This window comes from Thalassophryne amazonica, chromosome 2 (genome assembly GCF_902500255.1).
Source record: "Thalassophryne amazonica chromosome 2, fThaAma1.1, whole genome shotgun sequence".
NCBI classification, from domain to species: Eukaryota; Metazoa; Chordata; class Actinopteri; order Batrachoidiformes; family Batrachoididae; genus Thalassophryne; species Thalassophryne amazonica.
The window spans coordinates 136,075,120-136,097,371 of record NC_047104.1 but is presented as its reverse complement, the minus strand read 5'-3'; the positions used below and the strand labels follow the sequence as shown (position 1 = coordinate 136,097,371).

Below are 22,252 nucleotides of genomic sequence, written 5' to 3'. Positions count from 1 at the left end.
AATATGCGCTTTGAATGACATATCCTGATCAAAAATGACTCCAAGATTTCTCACAGTATTACTAGAGATCAGGGAAATGCCATCCAGAGTAACGATCTGGTTTAGACACCATGCTTCTAAGATTTGTGGGGCCAAGTACAATAACTTCAGTTTTATCTGAGTTTAAAAGCAGGAAATTAGAGGTCATCCATGTCTTTATGTCTGTAAGACAATCCTGCAGTTTAGCTAATTGGTGTGTATCCTCTGGCTTCATGGATAGATAAAGCTGGGTATCATCTGCATAACAATGAAAATTTAAGCAATACCGTCTAATAATACTGCCTAAGGGAAGCATGTATAAAGTGAATAAAATTGGTCCTAGCACAGAACCTTGTGGAACTCCATAATTAACTTTAGTCTGTGAAGAAAATTCCCCATTTACATGAACAAACTGTAATCTATTAGACAAATATGATTCAAACCACCGCAGCGCAGTGCCTTTAATACCTATGACATGCTCTAATCTCTGTAATAAAATTTTATGGTCAACAGTATCAAAAGCAGCACTGAGGTCCAACAGAACAAGCACAGAGATAAGTCCACTGTCCGAAGCCATAAGAAGATCATTTGTAACCTTCACTAATGCTGTTTCTGTACTATGATGAATTCTAAAACCTGACTGAAACTCTTCAAATAGACCATTCCTCTGCAGGTGATCAGTTAGCTGTTTTACAACTACCCTCTCAAGAATCTTTGAGAGAAAAGGAAGTGGAGATATGCTTTGGAGAGAAGGGGAATGAAAGTCAGTAGAAGCAAGACTGAGTACATGTGTGTGAATGAGAGGGAGCCCAGTGGAATAGTGCAGTTACAAGGAGTAGAAGTGGTGAAAGTAGATAAGTTAAAATATTTGGGGTCAACTGTTCAAAGTAATGGAGAGTGTGGTAGAGAGGTGAAGAAGAGAGTGCAGGCAGGGTGGAGTGGGTGGAGAAAGGTGGCAGGAGTGATGTGTGACCGAAGAATATCAGCAAGAGTGAAGGGAAAGTTTACAAAACAGTAGTGAGACCAGCTATGTTGTATGGTTTAGAGACAGTGACACTAACAAAAAGACAGGAGACATAGCTGGAGGTGGCAGAGCTGAAGATGTTGAGATTCTCTTTGGGAGTGACAAGAATGGACAAGATTAGGAATGAACATATCAGAGGGACAGCTCCGGTGGGACGGTTTGGAGACAAAGTCAGAGAGGCGAGATTGAGATGGTTTGGACATGTGCAGAGGAGGGACCCAGGGTATATAGGGAGAAGGATGCTGAGGATGGAGCCACCAGGCAGGAGGAGAAGAGGGAGACCAAAGAGGAGGTTCATGGATGTGCTGAGAGAGGACATGCAGGTGGTTGGTGTGACAGAGGAAGATACAGACGACAGGGTGAGATGGAAACGATTGATCTGCTGTGGCGACCCCTAACGGGAACAGCCGAAAGACAAAGAAGAAGTGGCTGAAAGATAGCGAGTGCCCTGCGAGTGCTCATTCAATCCCCCTCTCGGCAGGTGTCTGCCAAATTCCAGGTGCTGCACACGAATATCCAACACCACTCGCTGGACACTTAGAAAAGGCGGGGCTATTCGTGATCCCGATAGTATAGAGAGCAGATGACCACATTTGAACTGTCTGTGAAAATTCTCTAAGTGCCCCACGAGTGTGGCATTGCCAAGCAACACACATGGGTGTGACTGTGCCGCCCCCCCCCCCCCCACACACACACACACACACCAGTGTGTCGGCTCTCCCCTCAACACATGTGACGTGCAGGGGGAGGCACACTTGCATGACATGCTGATATTTATGTACACACAAGCTCACATGCAGATCTACTGGATTCACTGCAGTGAAACTGAACAACTGAACATTCTATCTTTCACCTCATGTAATATTCATACCATTGAATGAATGAAAAAAAAACATTCATTATTTGTTTTATATAACACCTAAAATAGATCCTTGTCATTTGATATTTTATTAATTTATAAACAAGAGAGAAGGGACTTAAATTTTGGTGTGCATCGCTGGTCCTTGAACATCAAGATCTCCAAACAGTCTAACACAAATTGTAAACAGCAGTCCAATCCAATCCAAAATTGTTCAGTGAACTTGCAAAAGCAGTCATAGTTCAAAAACAATCCTGGCGATGTAGTCCATAGCTGAGGCCGTACACTGACTTTTCTCAGTACAGTGAAAATTCTCGATAGAAATTTGTTGAGCTCCTCATCTGACAGCTGTTCTACTTCACCTAGAGACTTCCCAGAAAAATATTGCAAATGCCTCCAGATGGCTTACAGTGAAGTGGATTTGTTTTGTGTGTGTGTTTGTGTTAGAAGAATGGCGTCAATAAGCCACTAAGCGCTGTAGTTGCTAGTGTGTGCATGCAGTGTTTGGGGCGTGCAATGGTACAAATCATATGGAACCAAATTTGCACACTAAATGGAACCAAAATTTCACGCTAAATGGAGCACAATGGCAAATGGGATGAATGATCAATATCATGTGAAATACAAACCACCAATCAAATGCCAGGGATCTATTTAGTCATTATATAAATGTATATAATAACATTTGTGTTACTCAACCATAATTACAGCTGCAAATGTAATTACAAGTTACTGTGAAACTGAAGGTTTGTATAGCTGACTGAGGATAAATGATACTGTTGCAGCTCTGCACATTTAAGGACAGAAAGCACAAGATGCAAACTCAGAATTTAAAGGGATCCTGCTGTACAATATCATACCTACTTTTCCAGTTCAGTGATTGTGCAACAATTCTGTGCCTGTGCTTGAAGAAATTTCATCTTCATTCTATTACCAATGCAACAGTTGTTTGTTCTAAGACACGCCCACTAAGCCAGCCTGTGATCTGTGTGCCACGCCTTCGGAAATTGTGTCTCAATTCAAAGGTTGCATTCTTTGACTACATACATCGTAATGGCGCAACTACGCAGCCTCATTTCGAAGGCTGCTTGGAATGCGGCAGACAAATGCAGTCTTCTTTCCTCCCAAAACAGAGAATAACACAAGTGTTTCCTTTGTGGCCCAAACAATCCCATGAGTCATTGCATGATTTTTTGTTTTGTTTTGTTTTTAAGACAAAACAGTAAAATAAACAACAATTCGGGGCTCCATATGTACAATTATAAATAAGTTGTCAAGGTTGCGGGGTGACAGAGGGTAGGGTCAGGATAAGCAAATTGCACAATTGTAAAATGCTCAGTGGGCTTTGAAGTCTTATTTTAGAATGGTGATTTGGCCTTCACAGTCTCACAGGGCCACATCTTCATAGAATAAAGCCTTTGAAGGATGCAGCCCCTGAACTGAGACACAGCCACTGTCTATGGGTGACAGCTAGGGAGATCCCGTCTCTGAAAAGGATGAGGAGGCATGACTAAAAACATCTTTCCTTATGAACCAGCAGGCACAGACACGGGTTGTATCTTCATCACCTTCCTTACCAGTATTAGTGGAGCATTTGTAACTGCAGGTGTTTATCATCTATACAAGTCCTGGTGACCTATTAGCTTGCGGAAGGGTGTGCAATACTGCATGTCCCAAGAATCACACTACTGTTGATAATCGACAAACTGTCATTAAAAAAGCCAAAATACTGAGCTGTTAACCCACCATTTGAAAAACTGTGATACAATCAGCAAAATGCAAGACTTTTTATGGAAAGTACAGTGGCTCTTTTCATTCTGGTGGAACTTTCCTATATATATGGGAAACCGGGGCACAGTGAATCAGTAACTATATCTGCAAAACTACATATATATTTGCAGCAGTTATGCCATATGTTTATGCATAAACACCCCCCTTATAAATGAGTGTTTTGTTTTTGATACATTAAAGGTAAAACTAAGTGGCAAAGTGAATTCAGTTTTTTCCTATCAAAAGTCAAATTTGTGGATGTCAGTGTCTTTGTATTTATTTTACACAACAGAGGAAAGGTGGCCCAAACAATTATTAGTTAGAAGACTACACCGTCCAACTGATGAGTATGTGTTATGTCTTCTCCAGACTATCAGCTATTTAATAACATGACTCGTGTGTCACATGCACCCAGTGAATCAGTCTAGAAAGTGATTTACTAAGCCCCAGTATCAAGTGGATGACAAATATACTTGGTGAAGCTTATACATTTATTTTTCAAGAATTATTTCTATAATTTGTGTATATAAACAACTGTTTTCACATTTGAACAGAAATTATGACAGTTGTATTTCTAATAGTTTCTAAAAGACTTAGATCACTATATAAGACACTCATACATTACATAGCTGGTTTTGCTGGATTATAGTTTGTATATGCATCAGCATATATTGAATAATTTGAAGACATTTTATTGTATGCGTTTTTCATTATATTCTAAGTTGATTTTCTGTATTAAATCCACAATAGAATGACCTAAACCTATGCATAATGTGTTTATGCTGCCACAAACAACATTTGTGATTCACCGTGCCCTGGTTTTAGATTAGATTTTTATCATTGTCCCATGCAAACTCAAAATATAATCACTTTTTCCCATTCACATGCCTAGAGTACCTGCCAAATTTGATCAAAATCACATCTTTAGATATCTTGCTAACTTACATAGCCACCGAGGCGATCAAAAGAACATGCACCTCCAGCCTCAGTGTTGTGTGGGCCGATGAAGAGGAGGTACTGCTGGCCCACCACCACCAGAGGGCACCCTGCCTGGAGTGCGGGCTCCAGGCACCAGAGGGCGCTGCTGCCTCACAGGAGCAGCCGGGGTGACAGCTGACACTCACCTATGACAGCTGTCACCACTCATCTGATCAGCATCGGTATAACAGCAAGACGTCATCTCCACCTCTTTGCCGAGATATCGTTCTACCTGGAAGTACCAGGTCCGACACGCGGAGGCAGTGGCCACCTGGGAGTTCGGGACTTGGCGGCTCCAGTATTCCCGGGGTCTGGTGGCGGAGGAAATCGTGTGGTTCCGGTTCTGCTTTGGACAGGCGTCTCTCTTCGAGCCTGCCCACACGACACCTTTGAGAATTGACTCTTGTCTATTGTTGTAATCTGTTGTTTGTTGTGCACATTCACAACAGTAAAGTGTTGTTATTTGACCTACTCCATTGTTCGTTCATTTGCGCCCCCTGTTGTGGGTCCGTGTACCTACACTTTCCCAACAGGTTATCTCGGCCACCGTCATGGATCCTGAGGGGCGTCAACCGGGTTGAACGGCCAATGGAAGAACAGGGCGCACAGGCGTCCGCAGGAGGAATGATCGGTGAGTTGCAGCGGATCCTCACCGCTTTCACGGCTCGGTTGGATTTAATTACCGAGCAGAACGTCCTCCTTAATCGCAGGGTGGAGGCTCTCGCCGCGCAAGTGGAAGCGCGCCCTCAGGGCGCTGCTGCGGCTCTCCCTCCTGTCGACCCTGTGTGTAACAGTGACGTTCCACAGGTCGTTCAACGACCCCTCCCACCTTCCCCGGAAGCATACATAAGCCCTCCAGAGCCGTACGGAGGTTGTGTGGAGACGTGCGCGGACTTCCTTATGCAGTGTTCGCTCGTCTTCGCACAACGTCCTGTCGTACGCGACTGATGCTAGTAAGATAGCTTATGTAATTAATCTGCTTCGCGGCAAGGCACGCGCTTGGGCTACAGCGCTCTGGGAGCAAAATTCACGGCTCCTTCTGACATATGATGGGTTTGTGAGGGAGTTCAGAACAGTGTTCGATCACCCAAATAGAGGAGAGACCGCTTCAGCCGTGCTGCTGTCAATGAGACAGGGGCGCCGGAGCGCAGCTGCTTATGCAGTCGACTTCCGCATCGCGGCTGCGAGGTCCGGCTGGAATAACACTGCCCTCCGCGCCGCCTTCGAAACGGACTATCGTTGGTCCTGAAGGAGCACCTGGTGGCCAAGGACGAACCGCGGGATTTAGACGGGCTTATTGATCTCGTTATACGATTAGACAATCTGTTAGAAGAACGCCGTCGGGAACGAGACGAAGGGCGTGGCCGGGCACGCGCCATCCCTCTCCCTTCCGGTTCTGACCGAGTTCCGCCCTCCCCACGCTCCACGGCCTCTACGCTCCATGTGGTGACAGCTCCCCTGCTGACGAAGCTATGGACACGAGCAGGGCCACATTTAGGGCACCAGATAGACAGAGGAGACTGGCCCGCGGAGCGTGCTTTGTTTGTGGCTCAATAGAGCATCAAGTGAGGGACCCCGAGCGGTTAAACACCAAACGCCCGCCCCTAGACACTGGGTTAGGAGTGGGCCAAAACATTCACGTGGGACATACCCATATTGCCACACGACTCCCAGTGACAATCCTTTATGAGGATTTAACCCTGAAGGCCCCAGCACTGGTGGACACGGGCTCTGAAGGGAATCTGTTAGACAGCAGATGGGCCAGGGAGATAGGGCTCCCTCTGGTGGCGCTTACCTCGCCTGTGCAGGTGCGGGCACAAGACGGCTCCCTACTCCCTCCAATCACACATAAGACACCACCAGTAACTCTGGTGGTGTCAGGAAATCACCGGGAGGAGATCGAGTTTTTTGTGAATCCTGCTACCTCCCGTGTGATTTTAGGGTTCCCTGGATGTTAAAACACAATCCCGGATCGATTGGCCGTCCGGGGTAGTGGTGCAGTGGAGCGAGACCTGCCATCGGGTATGCTTAGGTTCCTCGGTTCCTCCCGGTTCCCAGGCTAAGGAGGAGGTCAGAGTCCCGCCCAATCTAGGGACGGTGCTGGTGGAGTACCATGACAAATGTGGATGTGTTCAGTAAGGATCTGGCGCTCACCCTTCCCCCCACCGTCGTACGATTGTGCCATGATTTGGTTCCAGGCGTTGAGTTTCCTGCCAGCAGGCTGTCCCGCCCAAGACAGCATCTCACATTAGAGCCCAGTGAGGAACTGACTGAAATACCCCCCAAGGTACCCAGCCGTGAGGCTCTCCTCTATTCTCCTTCTCCTTCCGTTCACAGGCACAGTCCCACCAAGAGAGTGGATGTTCCCATGCCCACCACTCCTACAACACCAACAGGCAGCCTGAGCATGGGGGGGAACGCTTGAGAGGCAAAGAGGGGGGTACAAACCTAAGCGGAGTGCCTCTCATAGGCATGCCCTGTCCACCTCACCCAAATGGAGTAACCTAGGGAGTGTCTGTCTCCCGCCAGCATAGTATGAACAGGGGGGTTACATGCCCACCAACCCCACCTTTCAGACTTGACTCCCCTGGTGGAGTGATTGGGAACAGGAATGCATGCTTCCCATCCACCGTCGGGATCCCGACAGAGCAGCTACAGTGGGCATGGCTCACTCCCTCGTAGTGGCCTGAAACGGACACCATCACTAAAAGCCTGATGTACCCCCTAAACCCAATGGGTTTTTCACCACAGACCTTCACAGTATGCGTGTGGTTAATAAGTACAGTTATACTAAAGAGCATAGACCACTTCCTAAGTGAGCTCTTCTGATTGACTGTAACCTGATTGAGCTCTTTAGGCCCAGAAGGGCTTCAGATATGGTTGGCCTGTGTGCGTTTGCCTGTCAAGGAGTATTGCCCCTTTTAATGATACGCATATCCACACACACACACACGCTATAAAGGGGAAAACTCTTACATTGGCCAAAGATACTCCTTGGGGCTTTTTGTTTTGCTCCTTTAATGTCTGTCTCCCTATCCTTGCTAGTAGCCACAGGATAGAACAGTGGACAGTAGTAAATCTGCTTGTTCCACATTGGACAGTATCTGAGCTGAGGTGTTGCCTGTACCCAGCTAGGCATGAGGGTTATGTTGTTGGACAAAGGGCCATTACATTACTGTGTGGCTAGTACCAGGCCAGAAACAGTGTAATACTGAAGAATTGGTCTCATTAGTCAATGCCCTTGAGCACTGTTTTCTCCCACAAATGTGAACTGGACAGCAATGAGTGGTAGACACCATGCCATTCTTAGCAAGGACAGCAAGGGACAGAGAAGAGGAAATAAAACCTGTGTGTGTGTGTGGGTGTGTGTGTGTGTGTGGTGTGTGTGTGTGTGTGTGTGTGTGTGTGTGTGTGTGTGTGTGTGTGTGTGCGTGTGTGCGTGCATGTGTGTGTGTGTTACGTACATATAACCTGATTCAGGCAGCAGTTTAACAGAACAAGAGTGTATAGGATTGTGTTTGTGCGTGTGTATGTTGTTTGTCTGGAAAGCTGGTTGGTGTAAAGGCAGCACATATTAAGCCTTTCACATTTGGTAGTCGAGCAGTGCCCTATGCCAGAGGATGCACCTTAAGATCTAAGTCACTGTCTTGTCATTTCAGCATTAAGGTGAGCTGTTGTTTATATTGTTTTGAGCTCATCTAAAACAAGCCTAAACCATATTTCTTGTCACCCTGTTGTGTTTCCGGTAACTAGATTGGTCTGTGGGGGAAATGCTAGGACAAGGGACACACTGGGAAATTGTACTGAATAATTTGCTGCTATTGGATTTATACATTGCTGTTTGCGTTGTTAATTAGTCTATGAGCCAGTCATTAATTTTGACCTAATTGGTACCACGTAAGGTGACAAAAAACACTTAGAATCCAGCCTCGGTGTACCTTGGCCTACAAAAAAATAAAGTGTGGTAGCAGTAGCCAGGTAGGGTAAATGAAGAATTACACAGAGGTCAAAATGCAAAAATGCTTCATTCATGTTGATAACTATACCACATTATTTATCTGATCATAATGATTCCAAAAAGGTATAGTTTTGACTATCTATAACGGAATGTTCTGGAGTTATGGGGTCAAAACAGCAAAAATGGTGACAAAGGTCAGTCTCAGTTTGTACAGGGGTCAAAAAGTTGCTCCAATTTGAGCAAAAAAAAAAAATGATGCAAGTCATTGATTAAAATAAAAGGATTAGTAAATTAAATATTTTTGACTGTGTTGAATGTTTTGTCTCTGAAGTAAAGATCAAAGAAGGTCAGCATCCACTGGATTCTGACTTGTGACATATGTTACCCTGCAACATGATAACTAAGCATGACACATGTTGCAAACTATTCCTCTTTAGAACTCCATTAAAACAAACAATAATTTGCACCATTTTTTACTGAAATTGGAGAAACTTTAACTTTTGACCCCTGTACAAACTGAAACAGACCTTGTCACCATTTGTGCTGTTTTTACCCCATAACTCCAGAACATTCAGTCATAGATAGTCCAAATTATACCTTTTTTGAATTATTATGATCAGACAAATAATGTAGTATAGTTTTTAACATGATTGGAGCATTTTTACATTTTAACCTCTGTGTAATTCTTAATCGACCTCTAGCTGGCTACAGCTACCACCCTGGGGGTTATCATACATTTTTTGTGTAGGCCATGATACACTAAGGCTGGATTCTAAGTGTGTTTCATCTCCTTAAGTGGTACCGAAAACCTACTTGGCCTATGGACTAAATGTCTTCATTCATCGGTTTTGCCATGCCAGACTTATACAAAAGTATGTACATCTGCTTGTGTGTGTAAGAGTAGAGTGTGTGTTACGTGGCATACCGAGGTACAAGAAGTACAGATTCAGCAACCAAACACATTGTTAGAACTGATTAAACAGATACAGGCAGAAACTGATTCTCTCCAGGACTGAATCCATCTTTACTGCCCCTTTACAGGAATTATTCTGGAGGCTCAAGTCATGTTTTTCTTAATGTAGCAATTGTATAAAGGAAAAAAAAAACACTACATTTCTGACCTTATTCTAAATAAATTTTAAACAAAATGTTTTGCCTTTATTATGTTTTGCTGCTCTAATTTAAGAAAACTGCTTTATAACACAAAGGCAACATGAGTGGTTTCATTTTTGAGGATGCTTTCCTTTGTGTACTTTCTCATAGAACTCCCTGGAGTTGCACTAGTTTTAACAAATTAATGCAGATTCCCCTACATTAATACCATAATGAGTTTTATTTATTAAACTGACCCTATAAGTGGCTCTGTCATCTGGCATGTTTGGTTGTCCTGGTTACAATCAACATGTTTTGCTAATGCATCCAAATGAGTCATGCTGGCAATGACACAATCCTTATATCAAGCAATCAATCAATCAATTTTATTTATATAGTGCCAAATCACAACAAATAGTTGCCCCAAGGCGCTTTATATTGTAAGGCAAAGCCATACAATAATTACATAAAACCCCAACGGTCAAAACGACCCCCTGTGAGCAAGCACTTGGCGACAGTGGGAAGGAAAAACCTCCCTTTTAACAGGAAGAAACCTCCAGCAGAACCAGGCTCAGGGAGGGGCAGTCTTCTGCTGGGACTGGTTGGGGGCTGAGGGATAGAACCAGAAAAAAGACATGCTGTGGAGGGGAGCAGAGATCAATCACTAATGATTAAATGCAGAGTGGTGCATACAGAGCCAAAACAGAAAGAAACACTCAGTGCATCATGGGAAACCCCCCAGCAGTCTAAGTATATATCAGCATAACTAAGGGATGGATCAGGGTCACCTGATCCAGCCCTAACTATAAGCTTTAGCAAAAAGGAAAGTTTTAAGCCTGATCTTAAAAGTAGAGAGGTGTCTGTCTTCTTGATCTGAATTGGGAGCTGGTTCCACAGGAGAGGAGCCTGAAAGCTGAAGGCTCTGCCTCCCATTCTACTCTTACAAACCCTAGGAACTACAAGTAAGCCTGCAGTCTGAGAGCGAAGTGCTCTATTGGGGTGATATGGTACTATGAGGTCCCTAAGATAAGATGGGACCTGATTATTCAAAACCTTATAAGATTTTAAAATTCTATTCTAGAAATAACAGAAGCCAATGAAGAGAGGCCAATATGGGTGAGATATGCTCTCTCCTTCTAGTCCCCGTTAGTACTCTAGCTGCAGCATTTTTAATTAACTGAAGGCTTTTCAGGGAACTTTTAGGACAACCTGATAATAATGAATTACAGTAGTCCAGCCTAGAGGAAATAAATGCATGAATTAGTTTTTCAGCATCACTCTGAGACAAGACTTTTCTAATTTTAGAGATATTGCGTAAATGCAAAAAGCAGTCCTACATATTTGTTTAATATGCGCTTTGAATTTTTAACCACTCTGCATTTAATCATTAGTGATTGATCTCTGCTCCCCTCCACAGCATGTCTTTTTCCTGGTTCTCTCCCTCAGCCCCAACCAGTCCCAGCAGAAGACTGCCCCTCCCTAGCCTGGTTCTGCTGGAGGTTCTTCTGTTAAAAAGGAGTTTTTCCTTCCCACTGTCGCCAAGTGCTTGCTCACAGGGGGTCATTTTGTCCGTGGGGTATTTACGTAATTATTGTATGGCCTTGCCTTACAATATAAAGCGCCTTGGGGCAACTGTTTGTTGTGATTTGGCGCTATATAAATAAAACTGATTGAACTGATTGATTGAATGACATATCCTGATCAAAAATGACTCCAGGATTTCTCACAGTATTACTAGAGGTCAGGGTAATGCCATCCAGAGTAAGGATCTGGTTAGACACCATGTTTCTAAGATTTGTGGGGCAAAGTACAATAACTTCAGTTTTATCTGAGTTTAAAAGCAGGAAATTAGAGGTCATCCATGTCTTTATGTCTGTAAGACAATCCTGCAGTTTAGCTAATTGGGTGTGTGTCCTCTGGCTTCATGGATAGATAAGCTGGGTATCATCTGCGTAACAATGAAAATTTAAGCAATGCCGTCTAATAATACTGCCTAAAGGAAGCATGTATAAAGTGAATAAAATTGGTCCTAGCACAGAACCTTGTGGAACTCCATAATTAACCTTAGTCTGTGAAGAAGATTCCCCATTTACATGAACAAATTGTAATCTATTAGATAATATGATTCAAACCACCGCAGCGCACTGCCTTTAATACCTATGGCATGCTCTAAACTCTGTAATAAAATTTTATGGTCAACAGTATCAAAAGCAGCACTGAGGTCTAAAGATAGATTGATCATATTTAAGATTGAATCATTAAATAATGGTAGGGCTTCCTTGAGCAGCCTGGTAGGAATGGGGTCTAATAGACATGTTGATGGTTTGGATGAAGTAAACTAATGGAAAATACTCAGACGAACAATCTGAGAGAAAGAGTCTAAACAAATACTGGCATCACTGAAAGCAGCCAAAGATAACAATACGTCTTGGGGATGGTTATGAGTAATTTTTTCTCTAATAGTTAAATTTTATTAGCAAAGAAAGTCATGAAGTCATTACTAGTTAAAGTTAAAGGAATACGCGGCTCAATAGAGCTCTGACTCTTTGTCAGCCTGGCTACAGTGCTGAAAAGAAACCTGGGGTTGTTCTTATTTTCTTCAATTAGTGATGAGTAGTAAGATGTCCTAGCTTTATGGAGGGCTTTTTTATGGAGCAACAGACTCTTTTTCCAGGCTAAGTGAAGATCTTCTAAATTATGAGATGCCATTTCCTCTCCAACTTATGGGTTATCTGCTTTAAGCTGCAAGTTTGTGAGTTATACCACGGAGTCAGGCACTTCTAATTTAAAGCTCTCTTTTTCAGAGGAGCTACAGCATCCAAAGTTGTCTTCAATGAGGATGTAAAACTATTGACGAGATACTCTATCTCACTACAGAGTTAGGTAGCTACTCTGCACTGTGTTGGTATATGGCATTAGAGAACATAAAGAAGGAATCATATCCTTAAACCTAGTTACAGCGCTTTCTGAAAGACTTCTAGTGTAATGAAACGTATTCCCCACTGCTGGGTAGTCCATCAGAGTAAATGTAAATGTTATTAAGAAATGATCAGACAGAAGGGAGTTTTCAGGGAATACTGTTAAAGTCTTCAATTTCCATACCATAAGTCAGAACAAGATCTAAGATATGATTAAAGTGGTGGGTGGACTCATTTACATTTTGAGCAAAGCCATAGAGTCTAATAATAGAATAAATGCAGTGTTAAGGCTGTCATTCTCAGCATCTGTGTGGATGTTAAAATCGCCCACTATAATTATCTTATCTGAGCTAAGCACTAAGTCAGACAAAAGGTCTGAAATTCACAGAGAAACTCACAGTAACGACCAGGAGGATGATAGATAACAACAAATAAACTGGTTTTTGGGTCTTCCAATTTGGATGGACAAGACTAAGAGTCAATCTTTCAAATGAATTAAAGCTCTGTCTGGGTTTTGATATTAATAAGCTGGAATGGAAGATTGCTGCTAATCCTCCGCCTCGGCCCGTGCTACGAGCGTTCTGGCAGTTAGTGTGACTCGGGGTGTTGACTCATTTAAACTAACATTTATTAATCCCATTAGCTCAGCCAATAATTTGCATCACTTTTTACCACTTTGGTGCTTGTATCACCGTTTGCACGATTGTTTCAGTTATCTGCTGCACTAATGCAGCATGTTATTTGTGAGTAGATCTGAACAATGAAACACTTTGGGATGATGTGAAAAAGGGGCTGGTGCTAGGAAAACACTGCAAGATGGGCCGTTTTAGGCATTGACAACGGTTTTTACTCTCATAGGTGACCTTCTGGTTTGGGGTCTTAATTTGATTATCCACTTTAATGGTGGTATTGTAAAGAAGATAGTAATCCACACCTTGCGGTGCCATGAAGTGAATGTCTTTTGATGGGTGGGATGTTGGGTATTTTAGATCTCATACTGTGGGGGCAACAGCTGCCCACTGCAAATGTATTCACTCAGCATTCTCATAAAAGCTGTATGCTGGATATGGCCACAGGTCATGGAGAATTTGTAATTCCACAGGACTGTCAAGGCAGAAATTTACTGGAGATTTGGGATGACTAAGTGATTTCTCTTAAGCCCCTTTCAAACATGACCTGCCTGTCAGTAAAGTTCTCTCCTGATGAACAGGACAGTGGTATATCAGGACATGGAGTAATGCTGTAAAAGATACTGCAGCTACTGTTGTGGTCAAGCCCACATGACATTCCCAGTTCCATGCACAGTGCAAAGCAGATGTCATGTTTGAAAAAGGAGTAAGAGGCCCAAGTGTAGTAAAGTATCCTTATGTTAAATCAGAGAGCTGGTGGCCACATAGAAACCAAATCTGCAGGAGACTGGAACGATAAAGCGAAATAAATGAAGGATTTTGAAGTTGCATTGTTCTGTTTCAGGCTGTAATCAGCTGCATCATCTGAACATAATCAATAACTACAATAAATCATGAACATGATTTATGAATAAATACAGATATGAAATGCAGCTTAGCAGTGACCCCACTGATTTCCACATTAACACAAGATCAGAAAGTGTCTAATAACATAATTTTATTACATACCTCAATTACATACTTAAGAAAATTCTCTCAATTAAATGCATAAGAAAATTATTTTACTTGGACTCGTATATATATGTATATACGATGCATATATATATATATATATATATATATACGAGGGCTGTCAATAAAGTATAGGTCCTTTTTATTTTTTTCAAAAACTATATGGATTTCATTCATATGTTTTTACGTCAGACATGCTTGAACCCTCGTGCGCATGCGTGAGTTTTTCCACGCCTGTCGGTGACGTCATTCGCCTGTGAGCACTCCTTGTGGGAGGAGTCGTCCAGCCCCTCGTCGGAATTCCTTTGTCTGAGAAGTTGCTGAGAGACTGGCGCTTTGTTTGATCAAAATTTTTTCTAAACCTGTGAGACACATCGAAGTGGACATGGTTCGAAAATTAAGCTGGTTTTCGGTAAAAATTTTAACGGCTGATGAGAGATTTTGAGGTGATACTGTCGCTTTAAGGACTTCCCACGGAGCGAGACGTCATGCAGCGCTCCCAGGCGCCGTCGTCAGCCTGTTTCAAGCTGAAAACCTCCACTTTTCAGGCTCTATTGATCCAGGACGTCGTGAGAGAACAGAGAAGTTTCAGAAGAAGTCGGTTTCAGCATTTTATCCGGATATTCCACTGTTAAAGGAGATTTTTTAATGAAAGACGTGCGGATGGGTCCGCGCGTCGGGACGCAGCCGGCGTGGTGCGGCGGCACAGGAAAAAACACCTCCGTGGTTGATAACCATTTGTAAATCCAGGCGGCTTTGATGGCTTTCAGTGGAGTGAGTATATGAGAAATTGTTTAACAGCTGGACATGTTCCAACTTGTCCTTAAGGCTTCCAACAGAGGTGTTTTTTCCTGTGGCGGAGCGTCGCGGCGGCTGCGAGCCGACGCTGCAATCCGTCCGCACGTCTTTCATTAAAAAAAAATCTCCTTTAACAGGGGAATATCCGGATAAAAATGCTGAAACTGACTTCTTCTGAAACTTCTCTGTTCTCTCACGACGTCCTGCATCAATAGAGCCTGAAATGTGGAGGTTTTCAGCATGAAACAGGCTGACGACGGCACCTGAGAGCGCTGCGCGATGTCTCGCACCATGGGAAGTCCTTAAAGCGACAGTATAACCTCAAAATCTCTCATCAGCTGTTAAAATTTTTACCGAAAACCAGCTTAATTTTTCGAACCGTGTCCACTTCGATGTGTCTCACAGGTTTAGAAAAAATTTTGATCAAACAAAGCGCCAGTCTCTCAGCAACTTCTCAGACAAAGGAATTCCGACGAGGGGCTGGACGACTCCTCCCACAAGGAGTGCTCACAGGCGAATGACGTCACCGACAGGCGTGGAAAAACTCACGCATGCGCACGAGGGTTCAAGCATGTCTGACGTAAAAACATATGAATGAAATCCATATAGTTTTTGAAAAAAATAAAAAGGACCTATACTTTATGGACAGCCCTTGTATATATAAATCCTGTAAGTGCAGTATGCGGTGCCACACACACACAAACACACACGCCAGACCACACTCAAAAAAATGACTCATTGGATGAACTCAAATTTAGTGCACTACTTCCATCCAATATATATGGTTCCAACACAATGTACATCTATGCAATAAAATGTAACCATATATATATATATATTACTCCAATTAAGGGTCGGAGGGGGGTGGGGGGCTGGAGCCTATCCCAGATCTTGCCTTCACTCACAAATCAACAGCAATGTTTTTTTTTCAATTTCAATTTATTTTCATTTATATAGCACCAAATCACAACAGAGTTGCCTCAAGGTGGCTTCACACAAGGTCTAACCTTACCAATCCCCAGAGCAACAGTGGTAAGGAAAAATTCCCTCTGAGGAAGAAACCTCAAGCAGACCAGACTCAAAGGGGGGACCCTCTGCTTGGGCCATGCTACAGACATACATTACAGAACATTCACAGAAACAATTCACAAAATGAATATACAGGAAATGCTGTTGGTGCATTTCATATTGGTACATAATTTAACGGTTGGTGGATCTAGTGGTTAAGCATTGGGCTTGAGACCAGAGGACCCTCGGTTCAAATCCCAGCCTGACCGGAAAATCACTAACGGTCCTTGGACAAGGTCCTTAATCCCCTAGTTGCTCCCGGTGTGTAGTGAGTACCTTTTGTGGCAGCACCCTCATATCGGGGTGAATGTGAGGCATTATTGTAAAGCGCTTTGAGCATCTGATGCAGATGGAAAAGTGCTATATAAATGCAATTGGACTTTTAACCTGAGAAAAATGTTCACTGAGTTTATCTACTCTGTAAAAAAAAAAAAAAGATGAAAAGGCCAAACCAACCAACCACACATACCGTGGAGTTTACGAGATTTCAGGAAACTAAAGTGTGTGCAGCTGGTTGCTTGTGTTTTTAAGGCTTCAGAACTTTTTACAGCCTGAGTAATTCAAAGAGTTCTTTGTTTTGACCCGACCATTGATTCTAATTATTTTTTTAATCCTCATTGACTCATCTAAGTTCTGCAACAAGGACAAAGGATAACCTTAAAGATCAAAGGCAAAGCCATTAATTAGGATCAAAGACAGGTGATCAGTATCAAAGCTCAGCAATCAAATATAAGTGATGAGGAAAAAAGATCATCATCAAGATCACAGGACCCGCAAGCAGGATCTAGAACTCTTAGAGAAGAGATTGAAGGACTAATTCTCTCTAAAACCAAAAGACAAATAAAAAGGTAAATGCAACAGAGTCTGTTGGACCTTGCCAGTGGTACACACTCTCTGAGTGCCCTTCTAATATTCCATATGTTCAGTTCTTTTAGCATTCATTATAACCCCTTCACACATAACAATGATTGAAGCCGACTGGCACACGAAGGAGGAATTGCATGCCAATCATGAAAAATCGAAGGTGCCTCAAACGCCTCGTACAGCTGTTGCCACAACCATTTGCACACACTAGTGGCTGAAATGGGGTGTGCAGCCAGTACATTGAGTGCCGGTCCCAAGCCCAGATAAATGAGGAGGGTTGCGTCAGGAAGGGCATCCGGCGTAAAACAAGCCTACCCAACTATGCAGACTCAGAATCGAATTCCCATACCGGATCGGTCGCGGCCCGGGTTAACAACGTCCGCCACCGGTGCTATTGCCCAACAGGTTGCCGGTGGAAATTGGGCTACTGCTGGGCGAAGACGACGAAAGAAGAGGAGGGAAAACGTTGCCACGAACAGCGGAGAAAAAGAAAACTAGAAGGGTGGAAATGAGAGTGGGGACTTTGAATGTTGGTAGTATGACTGGTAAAGGGAGAGAGCTGGCTGATATGATGGAGAGGAGAAAGGTAGACATATTGTGTGTGCAAGAGACCAAGTGGAAGGGAAGTAAGAGCAGGAGCATCGGCGGTGGGTAAAAGTTGTACCATGGTGAGGACAGGAAGAGAAATGGTGTTCAATCAATCAATCAATCAATTTTTTTATATAGCGCCAAATCACAACAAACAGTTGCCCCAAGGCGCTTTATATTGTAAGGCAAGGCCATACAATAATTATGTAAAACCCCAACGGTCAAAACGACCCCCTGTGAGCAAGCACTTGGCTACAGTGGGAAGGAAAACTCCCTTTTAACAGGAAGAAACCTCCAGCAGAACCAGGCTCAGGGAGGGGCAGTCTTCTGCTGGGACTGGTTGGGGCTGAGGGAGAGAACCAAGAAAAAAGACATGCTGTGGAGGGGAGCAGAGATCGATCACTAATGATTAAATGCAGAGTGGTGCATACAGAGCAAAAAGAGAAAGAAACAGTGCATCATGGGAACCCCCCCAGCAGTCTACGTCTATAGCAGCATAACTAAGGGATGGTTCAGGGTCACCTGATCCAGCCCTAACTATAAGCTTTAGCAAAAAGGAAAGTTTTAAGCCTAATCTTAAAAGTAGAGAGGGTGTCTGTCTCCCTGATCTGAATTGGGAGCTGGTTCCACAGGAGAGGAGCCTGAAAGCTGAAGGCTCTGCCTCCCATTCTACTCTTACAAACCCCAGGAACCACAAGTAAGCCTGCAGTCTGAGAGCGAAGCGCTCTATTGGGGTGATATGGTACTACGAGGTCCCTAAGATAAGATGGGACCTGATTATTCAAAACCTTATAAGTAAGAAGAAGAATTTTAAATTCTATTCTAGAATTAACAGGAAGCCAATGAAGAGAGGCCAATATGGGTGAGATATGCTCTCTCCTTCTAGTCCCCGTCAGTACTCTAGCTAAGCTAATGACTCTGTTGGGGTCATTTTAAAGGAAGAGTATGTTAAAAGTGTGTTGGAGGTTAAGCGAGTGTCTGACAGGGTGATGAGTGTGAAGTTGGAAATTGAAGGGGTGATGATGAATATCATCAGTGCATATGCCCCACAGGTAGGTTGTGAGATGAAGGAGAAAGAAGATTTCTGGAGTGTGTTAGATGAGGTGGTGGAGAGTGTGTCCAAGCATGAAAGAGTGGTGATAGGAGCAGACTTCAATGGGCATGTTGGTGAAGGGAACAGAGGTGATGAGGAAGTAATGGGTAGATATGGTATCAAGGATAGGAATGGGGAAGGACAGATGGTAGTTGATTTTGCAAAAAGGATGGAAATGGCTGTGGTGAATACCTACTTTAAGAAAAGGGAGGAGCACAGGGTAACATATAAGAGTGGAGGAAGGTGCACACAGGTGGACTACATTCTTTATAGGAGATGCAAGCTAAAAGAAATCACAGACTGTAAGGTGGTAGCAGGAGAGAGTGTCACTAGACAGCATAGGATGGTTGTTTGTAGGATGACTTTAAAGGTAAAGAAGAAGAAGAGAGTGAGAGCTCAACAAAGGATCAGATGGTGGAAGCTGAAGGAGGAAGACTGTTGTGTGAAATTTAGCGAGCAGGTGAGAGAAGCACTAGTTGGAGGGGAAGCAGTTTTGGACAACTGGAAAAGTACTGCAGATGTGGTGAGGGAGACAGCTAGGGCAGTACTGGGTATGACATCTGGACAGTGGAAGGAAGACAAGGAGACTTGGTGGTGGAATGAAGAGGTCCAGGAAAGCATAAGGAGAAAGAGGTTGGCGAAAAAGTTTTGGGATAGTCAGAGAGACGAAGAAAGTAGACAGGAGTACAAGGAGATGCGGCGTAAGGTGAGAAGAGAAGTGGCAAAAGCAAAGGAAAAGGCATATTGCGAGCTGTACAAGAAGTCGAATAGTAAGGAAGGAGAAAAGGACTTGTACCGATTGGCCAGACAAAGGGACAGAGCTGGAAAGGATGTGCAGCAGGTTAGGGTGGTAAAAGATGCACATGGTAATGTGCTGACAAGTGAGGAGTGTGTGCTGAGAAGGTGGAGGGAATATTTTGAAGAGTTGATGAATAAAGAAAATGAGCGAGAGAAAAGGCTGGATGATGTGGTGAGAATAAATCAGGAAGTAAAGAGATTAGCAAGGAAGAAGTGAGGGCTGCTATGAAGAGGATGAAGAGTGGAAAGGCAGTTGGTCCAGATGACATTCCAATGGAGGCATGGAAATGTCTAGGAGAGATCAATCAATCAATCAATCAACTTTTTTCTTATATAGCGCCAAATCACAACAAACAGTTGCCCCAAGGCGCTCCATATTGTAAGGCAAGGCCATACAATAATTATGAAAAACCCCAACGGTCAAAACGACCCCCTATGAGCAAGCACTTGGCCACAGTGGGAAGGAAAAACTCCCTTTTAACAGGAAGAAACCTCCAGCAGAACCAGGCTCAGGGAGGGGCAGTCTTCTGCTGAGACTGGTTGGGGCTGAGGGAAAGAACCAGGAAAAGACATGCCGAGAAGGGGGGCAGAGATCGATCACTAATGATTAAATGCAGAGTGATGCATACGGAGCAAAAAGAGAAAGAAACAGTGCATCATGGGAACCCCCCCACAGTCTACGTCTAAAGCAACATAACCAAGGGATGGTCCAGGGTCACCCGATCCAGCCCTAACTATAAGCCTTAGCGAAAAGGAAAGTTTTAAGCCTAATCTTAAAAGTAGAGAGGGTATCTGTCTCCCTGATCTGAATTGGGAGCTGGTTCCACAGGAGAGGAGCCTGAAAGCTGAAGGCTCTGCCTCCCATTCTACTCTTACAAACCCTAGGAACTACAAGTAAGCCCGCAGTCTGAGAGTGAAGCGCTCTAATGGGTAATATGATACTACGAGGTCCCTAAGATAAGATGGGACCTGATTATTCAAAACCTTATAAGTAAGAAGAAGAATTTTAAATTCTATTCTAGAATTAACAGGAAGCCAATGAAGAGAGGCCAACACGGGTGAGATATGCTCTCTCCTGCTAGTCCCCGTCAGTACTCTAGCTGCAGCATTCTGAACCAACTGAAGGCTTTTTAGGGAACTTTTAGGACAACCTGATAATAATGAATTACAATAGTCTAGCCTAGAGGAAATAAATGCATGAATTAGTTTTTCAGCATCACTCTGAGACAAGACCTTTCTGATTTTAGAGATATTGCGTAAATGCAAAAGGCAGTCCTACATATTTGTTTAATATGCGCTTTGAATGACATATCCTGATCAAAAATGACTCCAAGATTTCTCACAGTATTACTAGAGATCAGGGAAATGCCATCCAGAGTAACGATCTGGTTAGACACCATGCTTCTAAGATTTGTGGGGCCAAGTACAATAACTTCAGTTTTATCTGAGTTTAAAAGCAGGAAATTAGAGGTCATCCATGTCTTTATGTCTGTAAGACAATCCTGCAGTTTAGCTAATTGGTGTGTATCCTCTGGCTTCATGGATAGATAAAGCTGGGTATCATCTGCATAACAATGAAAATTTAAGCAATACCGTCTAATAATACTGCCTAAGGGAAGCATGTATAAAGTGAATAAAATTGGTCCTAGCACAGAACCTTGTGGAACTCCATAATTAACTTTAGTCTGTGAAGAAAATTCCCCATTTACATGAACAAACTGTAATCTATTAGACAAATATGATTCAAACCACCGCAGCGCAGTGCCTTTAATACCTATGACATGCTCTAATCTCTGTAATAAAATTTTATGGTCAACAGTATCAAAAGCAGCACTGAGGTCCAACAGAACAAGCACAGAGATAAGTCCACTGTCCGAAGCCATAAGAAGATCATTTGTAACCTTCACTAATGCTGTTTCTGTACTATGATGAATTCTAAAACCTGACTGAAACTCTTCAAATAGACCATTCCTCTGCAGGTGATCAGTTAGCTGTTTTACAACTACCCTCTCAAGAATCTTTGAGAGAAAAGGAAGTGGAGATATGCTTTGGAGAGAAGGGGAATGAAAGTCAGTAGAAGCAAGACTGAGTACATGTGTGTGAATGAGAGGGAGCCCAGTGGAATAGTGCAGTTACAAGGAGTAGAAGTGGTGAAAGTAGATAAGTTAAAATATTTGGGGTCAACTGTTCAAAGTAATGGAGAGTGTGGTAGAGAGGTGAAGAAGAGAGTGCAGGCAGGGTGGAGTGGGTGGAGAAAGGTGGCAGGAGTGATGTGTGACCGAAGAATATCAGCAAGAGTGAAGGGAAAGTTTACAAAACAGTAGTGAGACCAGCTATGTTGTATGGTTTAGAGACAGTGACACTAACAAAAAGACAGGAGACATAGCTGGAGGTGGCAGAGCTGAAGATGTTGAGATTCTCTTTGGGAGTGACAAGAATGGACAAGATTAGGAATGAACATATCAGAGGGACAGCTCCGGTGGGACGGTTTGGAGACAAAGTCAGAGAGGCGAGATTGAGATGGTTTGGACATGTGCAGAGGAGGGACCCAGGGTATATAGGGAGAAGGATGCTGAGGATGGAGCCACCAGGCAGGAGGAGAAGAGGGAGACCAAAGAGGAGGTTCATGGATGTGCTGAGAGAGGACATGCAGGTGGTTGGTGTGACAGAGGAAGATACAGACGACAGGGTGAGATGGAAACGATTGATCTGCTGTGGCGACCCCTAACGGGAACAGCCGAAAGACAAAGAAGAAGTGGCTGAAAGATAGCGAGTGCCCTGCGAGT

The 22,252-nt window shown here is 43.4% G+C and overlaps 1 long non-coding RNA gene across 1 annotated transcript; it reads left to right on the top strand.

Annotated features, from left to right (window-relative positions):
• The first annotated feature begins 3,174 nt into the window (after positions 1-3,174).
• On the top strand, positions 3,175-20,479 carry LOC117531226. Its single transcript, XR_004566578.1, has 3 exons — positions 3,175-3,267; positions 19,255-19,259; positions 20,469-20,479. It is a non-coding gene; the product is annotated as an uncharacterized LOC117531226 (long non-coding RNA).
• The last annotated feature ends 1,773 nt before the right edge of the window (positions 20,480-22,252 follow it).